A 14,684-nucleotide genomic window follows, 5' to 3' on the forward strand; every position below is an offset into this window, starting at 1 on the left:
AAAACTTAGTCATGGTTAAAACGCTAAAAAATGTGCCAAAATGACATCACTAATTGTCCAGCTGCCTGGCTGTTTTGTTATTGATATCGGCTGCTACTATTTTCAAAGGCGGTGTTGCACGTCTCTTCTGTCTGTCTCTGTGCAACTACAGACATCATATTATACCTTTGTTTGACCTGACCAGTTTACCCACAATCAAGTTTTGTCGATTTTAATCTAACAGCATCATGGTGGTCAGACCACCTCAAACACTAAAAACATTTGCAAATGATAGAAAAACGCTGATACTTTAAAATCAAATTCATTAAAATTTTAACTACGTTAATTTTTAAAATTAGTTTTCATTGTGTTGTTGCATTGTGCAATATAATGGCAGTGCAAGTATTGATCAAAAGATGTCGAAGAATCTTGAAAAACCATGTGAAAATTCTGCTGTTTAAAGAATAGAGAAAGCATAATATTATTATGCTTTATTATTCATCTTGAGGTGTTGACTGATGTTTTAAAAAAAGGATCAAGGAGATTGACCAACCAGAAGCTGAGATATAGCCAGCCAATCACAGGTCTACCAAAAAACATATGTGTTTTGGTAATCATCAATATATGACGTATGAAATCGACTGGTGTGCCATTGGTCAATTAAGCCAACTAATGCGCTCTCTTATAACAATCACGACGTTTTAATTGGTTTAACCCTTGGAAGTATAGAACAATCAAATTGGGCCTAACAATCATCGCTCCTAGAATTCCGAACCAGTCCCTCTGACGTGTAGATTAGTTTTAGCATAAAATAATTACACGCATCTATTATTTCGCAACATTTTGCTATCTTGCTAGTTCAGCTCAGTTTTGTTGCTCTCCTACTTAGCTTCCCTATTCAGACTCATCTTTAGCTTTGTTCAGATTTTTTTAACTATAGCTAATAAATGGAATCAATTAAGTCAATCATCAATCTCGGTTATCATTTGGAATTTTCTACAAATTATATTAGTTACATCATTTATTCTATACGCAGTTGTATTATTATTTTGTATAATATGCATTTTGAATATTATATAAGTCATAAAAAATAATCATAGATAAGATAATAGATCAATAGAAAAATCAAAGCAAAAGTTATCGTTTTCTTTCCTTATAGCAAGAGCAGCACGGTCAAGTTAGTCTTTTTAAGATTATGGCTGTAGTGAACTTCCAGTCTGTTAATAGTGACTATAATCATGAAAATCAACTGAATGCTGCAGTAGATACACAGTAGAAGAATGCTGCAGTAGATACACAGTAGAAAAATGATGAAGGAACAAAATGTCCCACTCCTATTTCTTATTCTAAACAAACTGTAACTCGCGGATATCGCATATAGACTATACACGCGCCGTTCGTTGAACAAATGATCTTCGGAGTATATCCGTGGAGATCGAGTTAAAATTTGAAGCACAATAGTCAAAATCTGCTCTTCTGCTTTGAAAAATCATGGCGAGGGGTTGTGGGCAAATGCCTTTACCACACAATGTTTGGTTGATTTTTCTGAGAAACCAGAGCTAGTCTGTAAATTATTTGCTATCGCGAGAAGCGTTTCACATCTGGTAGCCAAAACAATCATTATACATAACGGCATCATTACATTACTTACATTACATTACTCATTATCATTACTTACATCATTTCATACGTCACAGTTTTCGGGACTTTCGAAGGGTTTTCCTTTGATTCTTTATTAGGTAGACCTGTGTTTTGCTGGCTATATCTCAGCTTCTAGTGGGTCAATCTCCTTGATTCTTTCTTTAGAACATCAGTCAACACCTCAAGATAACTAATAAAGCATAATATCATTATGCTTTTTTTATTCTTTAAATTTTTTCTGCTAAAAAATGTAAATTATTAAAAAAACAAAATGATTAGAAATTGAGCGTTATATATGTTTTTTGCAGGTAATGGAACTAGTTGCTGCTATGGTAATAAGTGATGTCCATAACCTAATCACAGTGTCTGACTTAGAAAAGTTCTTGGAAATTACTGCTATAGATGTAGATGGAAACACTGTAGATTATCGGATTTACTCGTCTGGAGGCTGGGTGAGTTTTATGTTCCTTTCATTCATTCGTAATAACATTTGCTGAATATTCAGTTAAAATCAAGCAAATGAATATCATATGAAATTTTTGGTAGACAAGAAAACCTTTGTTGTTGTTTGCAAAGCAAATGCAAAATATTACTAAAAGATAGGTAAAAAAGCTTCCTAACCAGTTCGCTCATATGTGACTCTTTTCATCAAAAATGAAAGGTTTTATTTATGCGCGTTCTTATTTTTTGTCAAACACAAGTTTGATATTTGTCAATGCTATCACCCCAGTATTTCAATGTGTCGTGAGAACTAACTAGATGTACTGTAATAACTATTCACACATTTATTCTACTGTGGCAAAGAGAAGTCAGTTCTAGCAATGTAGCGCTCCTGGCTGCAATGTAGGAGGTTTTGGGTTCAAATCCCATGCATTGCAATCTTTTTTTTAACTTCCAGTCATGGTTTCCCATAGACGAACATCACGGCTTGTATTATAGCTAAAATTTGAAGATCAAACATCTTGCTGCTCACCACAGTAGTAAAAAGTTGTTTTATTGGGATATAGGAACAGCTAAGAATTGCAAGCAATTTATACACAGTAATATGATAATATATTATTTTGCTTATAATTATAATATTACTATAACTATTCCGCTGCAGTAAAAGGAAATCGGTTGATAGCGATTGTAGCAAGTTTAGAGATACAATCCTTTTTTCAACTGACAGGCGACTGGCATGGATATTATTATAGTTGACCTTGAAGGATCCAATATTCCACTGCTGACCTCAACAGTAATAACTGTCTTACTGTTATAGGAGAACAGCTAAGAGAGATCAGCAATCAATTACATACTAATTTTAAATGAATTCTACTTAACTCGGTTATCATCCAGCGTCCTGTCAATCAATCAATGCAAAAGTCTACTATAATTTTGCTACAAATATGAGGAGTTGTGCACTCCTACATGCAACCTCAGGGCACAACTCTTACAGCAACCTATTATGGCTTCCCTTACTCGTAGGAATCTGAAAGGACAGTTAAAGCCTTTCTCAAATCATGTTGTGGCCAAAATTTTGCTAGTTTTTAACAATTTGTACATGTTGGTTGTTTGTACTTTTCACTGGTCCTTAGGTATGCAGTATGCTGCATACTCTGGACAGTATATATTATACTGTATGCAGTACTATGTGTACTGTAGTTGTATACTGCGTATGACATGCAGTAGATTATATACACTATTCAGCATGAAATATACCGTATAACGCACACTCTATATAGTGTACAGTGTACAGCATACCGTATACTGCATACTGTATACATTACTTATGGTATACAGTATACTGTATAATATATATAGCATACATTTGAATATTATACAGTATACAGTTTATTATACAATATACAGTATAATATATCTAGTATACAGCTGCAGTATGCAGTTGTTGTATACAGTATATTGTACACTGTGTATATTGTGTACACATGTACACAATATACACAGTGTATATTGTGCAATTTATAGCATACAGTGTGCAGTATTTTGTATATTGTATACATCATGCAGTATAATGCATACAGTATAATTTATGTGGTATACCGTATACAGTTTGCTTCATACAGTAAGCAGTTACACTATAAATTTTACTGTATATGCTATACATTATAAAGTATTTTGTACACTGTGTACACTATGATGTTTGCAAAATACATTAAACTGTATTCAGAAGCTGTATACTGTATACTGTATACAATATACAGTATACAGTATGCAGTGTACTTTATTTTATATACAGCATACAGTATATTACATAGAGTGCAATTTATGCAGTATATTGTATACAGTATGCTTCACACAGTAGGTAGTTACACTATAAATTATACTGTATATTGTATGAAGTATGCAGTATTTCATGTATGGTATATAGTTACTGTACGCAGTATACTGTATTTAACTGTATATAACAATATAAAATACACAGTATACTACTATTCTATACAGTGTACAGCATATTATATACACTATATTTACAGCTACAGTTATACTATTTGCTATGTAAATATCCATTTACATGTACTTTCATCAAATTCTATGAAAATTGTATCAACAGTACTAAGGTACTTTATTTTACAAGACAGAGCCATCAGTGATATAACATAATAGTTATTTTTGGATGTACGACTTCAAAATCATATCTATTGTTAGATTGTTTCTATGAAATTATTTAAAACTTTACTGACTAATTTAACTTTTGGATTGATTGCAAAATACTACCCTGTACTCACAACCTTCAATACTTTTAGAGAGCAGCTTTTTTCAAAGATAAGAAAACAGAAAAGGAAGCAGGCGAGTCAGAAAGTTCAAGGAAGAGACATATTTCTGACTCTTCTGACAGTTTATCGACAAAACACAGGGCTAGAAAAACTTTTCCTCATTCCCCTATGGAGAGTAGTCCATGCAATCCGATATCAGCTTCACAGAAACATAGAACTACAGAAAATGTGTATCATTCTTCTATGGAGAGTAATCCGGACTGTTCAAATTCAGTTTCACAGAAACATAGAACTACAGATAACCTTTCTCTCTCCCTTATGGATCTAGGCAGTCCAGCTTCAGCTATGAAAAGACACAGAACTACAGATAATTTTCCTCTTCCCCCTATGGAAAGTAGTCCAGACAGTCCAGCTTCAACTTCTTCAACTGGTAAACAGAATCGGTGTTCTGATCATTCCAAAGCATTAGATTTAGCCGTTTCTGAGCTTGACGACTTCAATTTTGGACTGACACTAGAGGATATTGAACGTGGCCCGCTTGCTGCCTCTTCTCCAAATGCAGAGTATGACAGCTTTATTCAAAAAGATTATATTCTGAATGAATCATCTGATATGCAAACGGAAACAGATACAGACCCCTTAGCAGTACTTGATGGGTGCAGTCAAATGTTTCTCAGAGCCAAGGGTATTAACTTTAAATGGTCTGAAATCATATACGCGTTCACCAAAACTGGTGATAAAATCAAACCAGTATTTATAATTGAAGGAAAACTAGTCGTAGACAGGGCTTCAGTGCATGATTTAAATGAAAGAAAAGTTCTTAAAGCAAGAGGAGGTTTAAAAGATTTTAAAAATAAAATGGTGATAACTAAACACGCTCAAACACGAGAGAACTATGAAACCTTTGCTGAAATAAATGGAGAAGTTTTGAAAAATTTCAAGCATAGAAATCAGAGAGGGCTGAAATGGGACCCAGAATCTGTTAAAAACTGGAAAAAGGGTCGAGGGAGTCAGGTCTACGTCGGAAAGTACATATCAAGTAAAATGTTCTTAGCAATATGCAAGATATCCACTGATAGAAGTTTAGTTTGTCTTGAGTTTCTTAATGATGCTGGTATATCCTTAACCAGCATTCAGAAGATGATACTTTTGATGAGTATGCTTAAGCTTTATTACAGCGCCTATAATATGAATAAACTTCCGATGCCGGTAGGTCTTCTCTGGCAGTTTCCTCTAACCACCTGTCCTCACCCTTCACTCGATCTTCTGCTTAAACCAGACCTGAGAAGTCTCAGACTCCGCCCGAATATGCGAAACTCTGACGGAGACGTCTTTTTAGATGCCCTGAATTCTACGAGTGGAATTACGATGCTAGTCATCAACTTGGGTCTAACGGATTCGATACTTATGTGCAACGATGTATTTGATAATTTATTATTTGCTAGCCATACTATGTGTGAGAATAGGGTTGTTTTGTTGAGTGGAACTGGTGCCGAATTTGGAAGTTTTGCTAAGGGTGAAACTTGCGTGCAGTTTTGGCTTGCCAATCAAGAAAGCCCTATAATGACACAAGGATCTGCCCCATTTCAACTAGGAAACAAGAATACCAAGTCCTTTCATGTATATGATATTGCTACAAAGATTGAAATTGCTAGAATAGAGCCTGAAGAGACAACGGTTCTTGTGGAAATTATTCCAGGCAGACAAGCCATCGAAAACGCTCTTATCCTAGCCTATTCTTCGTTGTTGGCCCACTACCGCTTCAAGGTCAGCACTCAGATTATGGAGTTTGGCGAGTATCTATATCGACAAACAGAATGACACCAGTTATTCTGTATCATAACTTTTTGAAGTATATACAACACGTCAAATAAAACTGTGAAACTAATATTTTACAGTACATTTGTTGTGCCTTTTATCTGTAGTTTGGTTCAAGCAGAATAGCTTATAGCTGATTTCCACGCCAATGCAAAATAACAAAATCGCAATATAGTCACTGTGTTTCTATTGTGTTGATGATGTACATTTGGGTTTGTGTGCTCCCTGAGTTACCATGCAATTAGTGGTTTGATGGACATTCTCATGTGCGGTTTAAGATAGAACTTTGTTAAAAAAGATAAGTAATTATACACCAGAAGACTAATGTTTCGCTTAGCAGCATACTTTTAAAATAGGTATGACTGTAGTGTGGAAATGTTTAATGTGGAAGAGCTTGTTCTGCATTTTCTTGCGCATATCACTCACAAGTGATGTTTCCATTTTTTGCAAATTTGCAAGTAACCAAACTCTCTGAACTTGCAGTTTCACTGCTTCCATCTCGTAGATGAAACAAACTTGCGATACCTCATTCACATTTATTCTGCCTGCAACTCTATATGGGCATAAAAGATTTAAGAACAGGAACCCTTGATTTTACAAGTACTGGCACCCTGCCAGATTTGACTATCATCGTGAGAGGTTGTCAGTTTTGCCAATAGAGCACAGAGAATAATTATGCAAGCAATTATTCCTAAAAACCTGCTAAAACCCAGTTAAAGATTGGTGCAGGCCATAAATTGCCAGATATTCAAGCTGAAGGTTGAGTGTTCAAATCAAATAACATGTAGTACTTTTTCCTAAACCTCTAACTGGGGCTTTAGACTGACAAACAAACACGGCTCGTATTATAGTAAAGAAGGTTAAAACTAAAGCTAAATAATGCTCAGCAGCTTTAATTCTGCTGTTGACAAAGCCTAACTTCCAATACTTCAAAACTTAACATAGTCTAACTTCCAATTATTGGAAGTTAGACTATGTTAAGTTTAAGTTAGATTATGTTACAGTCATACCTATTTTGAAATATTGGAAACTAGGCTATGTCAAGTTTTAAAGTGTTGATTGTTAGGCTATGTTAAGTTTTGAAGTATTATACTTCAAAACTTAACATAGCCTAATTTCCAATCCTTCAAAACTTAGCATAGCCTAATTTCTAGTACTTCAAAACTTAACATAGCCCAACTTCCAATACTTCAAAACTTAACATAGCCTAATAATCAACACTTTAAAACTTGACATAGCCTAGTTTCCAATATTTCAAAATTTGATTGCCTAATTTCCAATATTTCAAAATTTTGTTTGCCGTAGTTTGATTAGCATTCCTGCAGCATGCTGCCCTTAATTCAGAACCAAATGCAAATTTAAATCTTTATAGAAGAAAATAATTATTTTTTTGTTTCAGGTAAAAATTTAGCTCTTTTCCTGGTGTGGCCAGTTGCCAAAATGAATTTTAATTTACTGTTATAAAACTTATTGAAGCACTATTTTGGCAAAAACAATAGTAAAAAGGAAATCTATTAGTTAGTGGTTTGACCAGAAATCATCTAGTCAGCATTGGATCAACATTTTGTAAAAGCGGTGTTTATTGTCTGCAGAAATTACCAAATTAAATGTCTACGTGTGCTTTTAGGTCTAAGTGTTGGTATGTGACAAGTGTTCTTAAATGGGCACCTTTTTATTTCCAACACTAAAATATGGTGATAGAAGATTGCTTTTATTTAAGATAAAGTTTTGGTCACAAATACTTACACTTTAAACTGAAAGACTGATACATTTATAATATACTTTATGTAATAGTTTTATAGAGTATAAGCCAAGTTTTATATAGAACAGCGAACAATAGTCACAAAAGTGAAATCGGTCATTGTGCAAGCTTTATGCAGTGTTCTTACTGTAAGTTTTCTACATTTCTCCATCTAAAATTACTGTAAGTTCCCTACATGTACTCATCTGAAATTACTGTAAATCCTTTACATGTGCCTTTCTATAATTACTGTGGGTTCCCTACATGTACACGTCTATAACTACTGTAATCTCGTTGCATATACTCATCTATAAGGAAGTCTAACTACAACACATAAATGTTGTACAACTAATAAAAGGTTTTTTCTTCCTATAGGGTTGGCAAGGAAAGGGCAAGACAGATAATAATTAAAAAACATCATCCTTGATCAATGTTTGACTAGGCATTACAAATTTCCCAGCAAGCAAAAAAATGACTAGGGCAAGCAAACACTAACAAATGAAAGCAACACAAAACCATTGAGAAGGCACAATAAAGCAAGTTTATGCTATTCCAAAAACTCTCCTTAGCGCTTCGAAAACTAGGCACATACTATATTGCAGTTTAAGGGTTGTCCTCACTATGATTGTTTGTGGACTATGCGCAGCGAAGACTGATGACATCACAGGGGCATCGCAAATTTGTCAGGGGACATTACAGCTGTTAGACTTTCTCAATATGCCACTCCGCATCTACTGCAGTCTGTGTAATCTACAACACAGATGATGATTGGCTCTATTGCAGTCTGTGTAATATACAACACAGATGATGATTGGCTAACATGAATTGCTAGATTTATATTTCCATTTATAATAGTTTCTGCAAATTACTATGTCATCATTTCAGCAACAACATTACCTAGTGAGAACAATTCTGCATGTTATCAGTTGATGTAAACTTATATGGATTCGTAATAGTGTGAGCAATGTTATTACAGACTATCACCAATGTATTGTGGTATTAACACCAGCCTACTGTGGCATAACATGTGCCAGTTTTAAAAGCAGCATAGATCATAGAAGCAACAGGCAAATGGTAGAACAACTTTGTAAGATGATTTATTTAGGTCGATACACAACGTATCTGTTTGGATGGAAGAAAATGTATATATATCCAGCTGTTTGTAATCTCCTTTTAAGTCCTGTGTCCTGTAAAGACGTAGGCGATCATGGTTTTCCCCAACTTTTCATAGTCATGGCTGTTCTTGGAAGGTTTTAAGTTTTTTGGCAAGTTGGTTCGCAGGAGGAGCTCCCCACCCCTACCAAGTATTGTTTTTAGTCCTGCAAAGTCACTAGCTATCCTGCTTATCTACTCTGGAGTGTGGATAGATGAGTCAGCTTATTCACTGATGACCAGCCTTAGTACAGAAGCAATTGTGGTTGGGTGCTCCTCCTAAGACCACCACTAATGGTCCTCATGTGATTTGAACCCCTGACCTATTGATCACAAGTCAGCATCCTAACTACTGAGCCACGGCTGCTCCTTGTAATCTACTCAGCCAAAAACCACCAAAACCACAACTCAACCAAAAATATTCATGTATTAATTCTAATAAAAGTAATTATTATACATTTATTAACGGATGTTCAAACGAAGAAAAACTTTGCTGCTTAGCAAGTTATTGTAGGCTAATAAATACGTAATGTCAGTTAGCGAAGAAGCTGCAGCACTTTTCTATCTACTGGTGGAACATAAAATGTCTGAGCTCACCACCTCTTTAGCAATGAATGTATAATGACATAAGAAATTTTCACAATGTAGTTTATTATAAACTACAGTAGAACATATATTAAGAATTAATCAATAGACTTTATAAATAGTCGATCAGCTGAATATGATGTTCCAAACCATCAGTGTCTCGGGCATGTCCAGACTTGTCAAACCCACAGGTACAGTTCTGGACTAGTAAGCGCTGTGTTGGAGGTCTTTTAAGGCAACAGACATCTGGCTATACAGCTTCCCATGGGCTTCCTTCTGCTCTTGGAGTTGTCATTCCAGAAGCTCCACTCGCTCCTTCAAGTGTGATACCTAAGAAGAAGACAACTCTATTAAATACTTTTTGCAATTATTTTCTTACACATGTAACTAGGTTTTCATAATAACTTATCAGGTTTGTTTGCATATCAATTCCTAACTTAATTATGTACAATATGTATAGCTTAGGTTTCCATATAATATGCAGTTAGGTCGGTATACTCGGAAAAAGCAAGCTAAAACAAGATTTGCTCTCTGAAGTCTTTGTATGTACTAAAACCCAGAAACATAATTGGAGTAATAAAAAAATTTTTACTAGACAAAAGTAAGTAAAGCATTATTTAATCAAAAAAATTTACTCTAATAATCTTAGATTCGTTTTAGTTTACTAAACAATAAAGAGCACATAAATTAATGCCTATCTAATTCCATGAACATATTATTTGAAAAAGAAGTGAAAGCTAATAGCTACGTCATTTCTGAAAAACGACATTTTTGTGAGGGTTTTATTTTTATCCATGTTTGCATTTGCCATGGATATCCAACTCTCTCAAGATCCCTGTACCGGTGTCCAAGGCTAAACGCTGAGTACTAGTGTTTTAGTGTTGACCCTTATTCCGGTAGGTATATACTAGGCATGTGCAAGGCTCTGTCCTTGACCTGATCAAAACTAGTTTTCACCTCACATAAAATACTAAGCAAATGCAAGCTTGAAGAAATTTTCTTTTCAACTTTTATTTGTATACACAAAAGTACACTGTAATACAATTATATTTTCTCTTTCTATCTTTTTCTTGATCTTTTATTCTGACCTCTAGTCCTAGCTATGGACAGACAGACAAGTGAAAATTTGATAGACAGCATATTTCTAGTGAACTAAAAGCTGCTTTATCACTTCAAACCCTGAGCCAAAAATAATTCGGGAAAGTGTTTTCCAGCCTAAACCTATGCTTGAGTCACCCCAGTTTTAAATTTTACCTTGTATTTCTGCACTTTCGGTGTACATAAAACTATGAAACTGTGGTAGGTTTGTGAAAAATACGTTTGCACTGCAACTCCGCAGTTTCAAGCTAATTGTACTATTAGCTCTTGGGATATTGCAAAAATATTGGGAAACCTCTAGCTGATCGCGAAATGAAAAATTACAGCTAACAGAACATCAGTTTCTAATGGCACATCAAGTGAAATTCTAAGTAACAAGACCAAAAACAGACAAAGCTAGAAAGCTTCTTTTCAGCAACAAGAGGTTACAAGTAACTGTATCTCTATTCATAACAATTGAACACATTCCAGCACACTCGGTGTACATATAAACCATTGCGTTTCTTCAGTTATGTCTAAAACATAACTTCTTTGAAAAAATGTTAAAAAATTACTCCATTTTATTTCTGTTTTCTCTTTGAGTTGTGCAAATATGGAGCTTCAGTATAATGTTCAGTTGAAATAGAATTGTGCTATTCCAAACACACCCACAGTTGTTGGAAAATTTTTAATAGTCTGGTGCCATAAGCACTTCGATTGATTCTCATCTCGACCAAGTAATAAGACCAACTGAGATGAGGTTGTAGCTACTGGGGGAGCTTGTTTAACAGGCTATGAATATACATTGTTTTCTTAGTAAAGCTTTATTTTCTTTATTTGCTTCGCTCCGTTTCTTGCTACTTCTCTGCATGTGTCTTCTGCTAGACTCATTGTACAGCATATAATAACTATACATCTATCTAAATATATATTTGCTCATCGAAAACTTTCTTTATTTTTGTAGCTCAATTTAACATTAATTTAGTAATTCAGTGAGAATTGGTGCATTAAATGATTTTATTGTTATTTTTCACATAAAACTAGATCTCCAAGCATTTAACGTGAAGCCATCTATTGTAAATAAACAATAACTCAGCTATGTCTCAGAATGTCTGGGAGATCACGTGAATCACTTTGTTTCCCACAGGCTAAACTTTCCATTCATGTTGACAAAAAACCTTCAAATCTTACAACATGAGCAGTTTTTACGATTCTGTCTTATTTATTCAACTATTGCCTAAGTTCTCTACCTTTTTAAGACCTTGCTGAATTCTCGAGTCAATCTGCATCAGGTAAGTTCTCAATGCTAGAGTTCTCCATGATGTGCTACCGTCAGAACATTGACCGGTGAGCAGAGCATGCTATAATCTAATTAAGCTATATATAATTACAATTGTATAATTATATATAGTATAATAAGATATACTCTTATTATATTCTTGTCTACAATATATAATTACAGTTGGCCTCATCAAATTGGTGCATGATTACTACTTGAGCATTTCATGTAACTTATCTGAATAACCTGGTCAACATCTGACACCAGCTTAGTTTTCCGGTCCTCGTTTCTGTTGAGTGTTTCTCTTGTTAATTTGCTGACAGAATGAATTTCAACCATTGTTTGCCTATTTTACACATATGTTATAAGACTAGATGCCCATAGCTATGATGAAACAACCAGAATGTGCTTTCTGTTTGTAATAGACAGCATCATGCTGCTACTACCAAGTGTCTCTACTAGCAATTGATCATTTTTACTGAAACAGTTCATTAGAAGGTAACTAATTTTGCAACATCGATATTATTATTGTCTGTTGTCCGTCCGTTTGTTTGCTTTTTCTGCCAAAAGTCGCATAGAAAAAAGATTACTCTGGTGCTTCGGAAGGTATTATAATGTGGCTGACAAGCTGAGTTGGTTAGAGTGTCTGTCTAATAATATGAGTGTCATAAGTTTGAGCTTGTATTGGCAAACATTTTAGTCATCTTATTAATTGTGTGTACAGAATTTTGTGATTGTGTGAAAAATGACCCATTTAAAACAGCTACTATGCTACTATGGTAACACAAAATACAAGGCTTTGACATCCATCCTGCATTTTATCATTTCTGACAATTTAGCATTGAGTCAAACCTCACATTTTATTAACGACAAATCTGTGAGTCCTTTAACCTAATCTCAAATGAAGCTGATTTCAGATGGAAGAATTTACAATGGAAATAGTAATCTGTCCTGTAAAGATCACTCATTTCAGCCAATTAAATTTATGTGAATTATTTCTCATTTGACAATTACAAAGATTTATGAAGGAGAAAAAACATTAGCTCGGATTCAGCTTCTATATTATTAGTTGCAAGCAAAACATGTGGCTGCATAGGTCAATGTTTGGTCACAATGTGGATGCTGGTGTATTTATTGATGCGTTCCGTTTGATATAGGATTTTTATTGTTTTAGTGCAAAATCTTGCGCGTTTATGTTTGCTTGGAATATTTTTGCATCACTTGTGTTTTATTTCCTAAAATTAGTAATGAAGTTCCGAACAGATGTATAGATGTATTTGTTGTGGTATATTTACATCTTAACATCGTGAAAGTAAAAGTTTATAGCTAATGAAACATAATGTGAAAGGGTTGACAGAAATTGCAAAAACTAAAGACATGGATAAACAAAAATAATCCAAAATATAAAGGAATACATATAGACAGACATACCTTTTTCACCCCTTTTTAGGAGAGAGTTAGGTGTAAAATCAGTTTGCTTATCTAGTTATAAAGAAGTCTACACTTTCTGAGAATATAATATGAAATGAATAAGGCAGCAGTTGCTGGAAACTTATATAAAACTAGAGGAGAATCATTGTATTGCAAATAGTGACAACATAAGGGCAGCAGTGATTTCATTTATTTCTTTTACTTTGTGGGGCAATACTAAAAACAGCTATTTTAAAGGTAGGAGGATGCTGAAGAGTGATGAATCTTACCAAGGTAAACAAATAGAGCAGCTTGTGGTTGTCCATTTCAATATGAATCGGCAGCGATAAGGCATTGCACCTGATTGCAGACTAATTTGCACTTGTGGTTATATCATTACACTGCAGGATTGGCAGCTAGCTGATAATAAACAAGTTAGCCGAAATTGAAGTTATAAAATTTCACAATTATTATTAAAAAACACAGCAGTTTACTAGTCTTACTTATGGTGGAAAGTGGAAATTGTTAAAGGAAGGCACTAGAGCTTACACTACAAGGTACAAACAAAAATCTAAAAAGTCAGACACCTCTCTGTTCCTCCCTGTATGTTCAGAATTCCCCCCAGGAGGGAGTTCCCCCTGGTTGGGAACCCCTGGTCTAGTATCAGGAAACTTTCTTGTGTACAGAAGGTTAGGCTTTAGAGTGTTGAAGTATAAATTTCAGACTGTGTGCCAAGAACCTAAGAGGGCACTTTCTCTAGTCTGTCTTGCTTACTTTAGTCATCATATGTCAGAGAATGCCAGCTTTACAGGTTATTTAGGACAGTCTATAACCTTATAGTCTGAGAAAGTCTAGCTTACCTGCGCTTCATAGTCTGAGCAACGTGTCTCAGATTCTGTCAGCTCCGCATGCAACTTCTGGCTCTTTTGCTGCCTTAAACAGCTGCTCATTCTCTGAACTCAAATTCTTCATCTGTAAGGAAATATCCGCCAATCATAAGAAGCTAATTAAGCCAAAATATATTATCTAATGCATTCATATATATCATTAAAAAATCCAATCTACATATATACAAATCTTGAGTTTGGTCTGTCTGGCCTTCGGTTTGTCTGACTATAGCTATTAAAATCTTGGAATAAAGAATCTGTAGCGCAGAAGAGTTTATCACGGACCCTCCCATTCACCAGTCCCATTCCTTACCAATCAAGCCACACCCGTTTGATGGATTCGTTAGGATAGGGGATATATGTCTTTATATGGGTGCAAATAAGCTACCACTCTCCAGTAT

The 14,684-nt window shown here is 34.7% G+C and overlaps 1 long non-coding RNA gene across 1 annotated transcript in view; it reads right to left on the reverse strand.

The window, feature by feature from the left end:
• The window catches only part of LOC137396465 (uncharacterized), a 33,646-nt gene extending 19,283 nt beyond the window's left edge, over nucleotides 1-14,363 (reverse strand). Inside the window, exon 1 of the long non-coding RNA XR_010978554.1 lies at nucleotides 14,257-14,363. This is a non-coding gene — a long non-coding RNA (uncharacterized lncRNA). The remainder of the gene's footprint in view (nucleotides 1-14,256) is intronic.
• Nucleotides 14,364-14,684: the final 321 nt, after the last annotated feature.

The sequence above is a fragment of the Watersipora subatra genome, chromosome 5, assembly GCF_963576615.1.
Source record: "Watersipora subatra chromosome 5, tzWatSuba1.1, whole genome shotgun sequence".
Classification (NCBI taxonomy): domain Eukaryota; kingdom Metazoa; phylum Bryozoa; class Gymnolaemata; order Cheilostomatida; family Watersiporidae; genus Watersipora; species Watersipora subatra.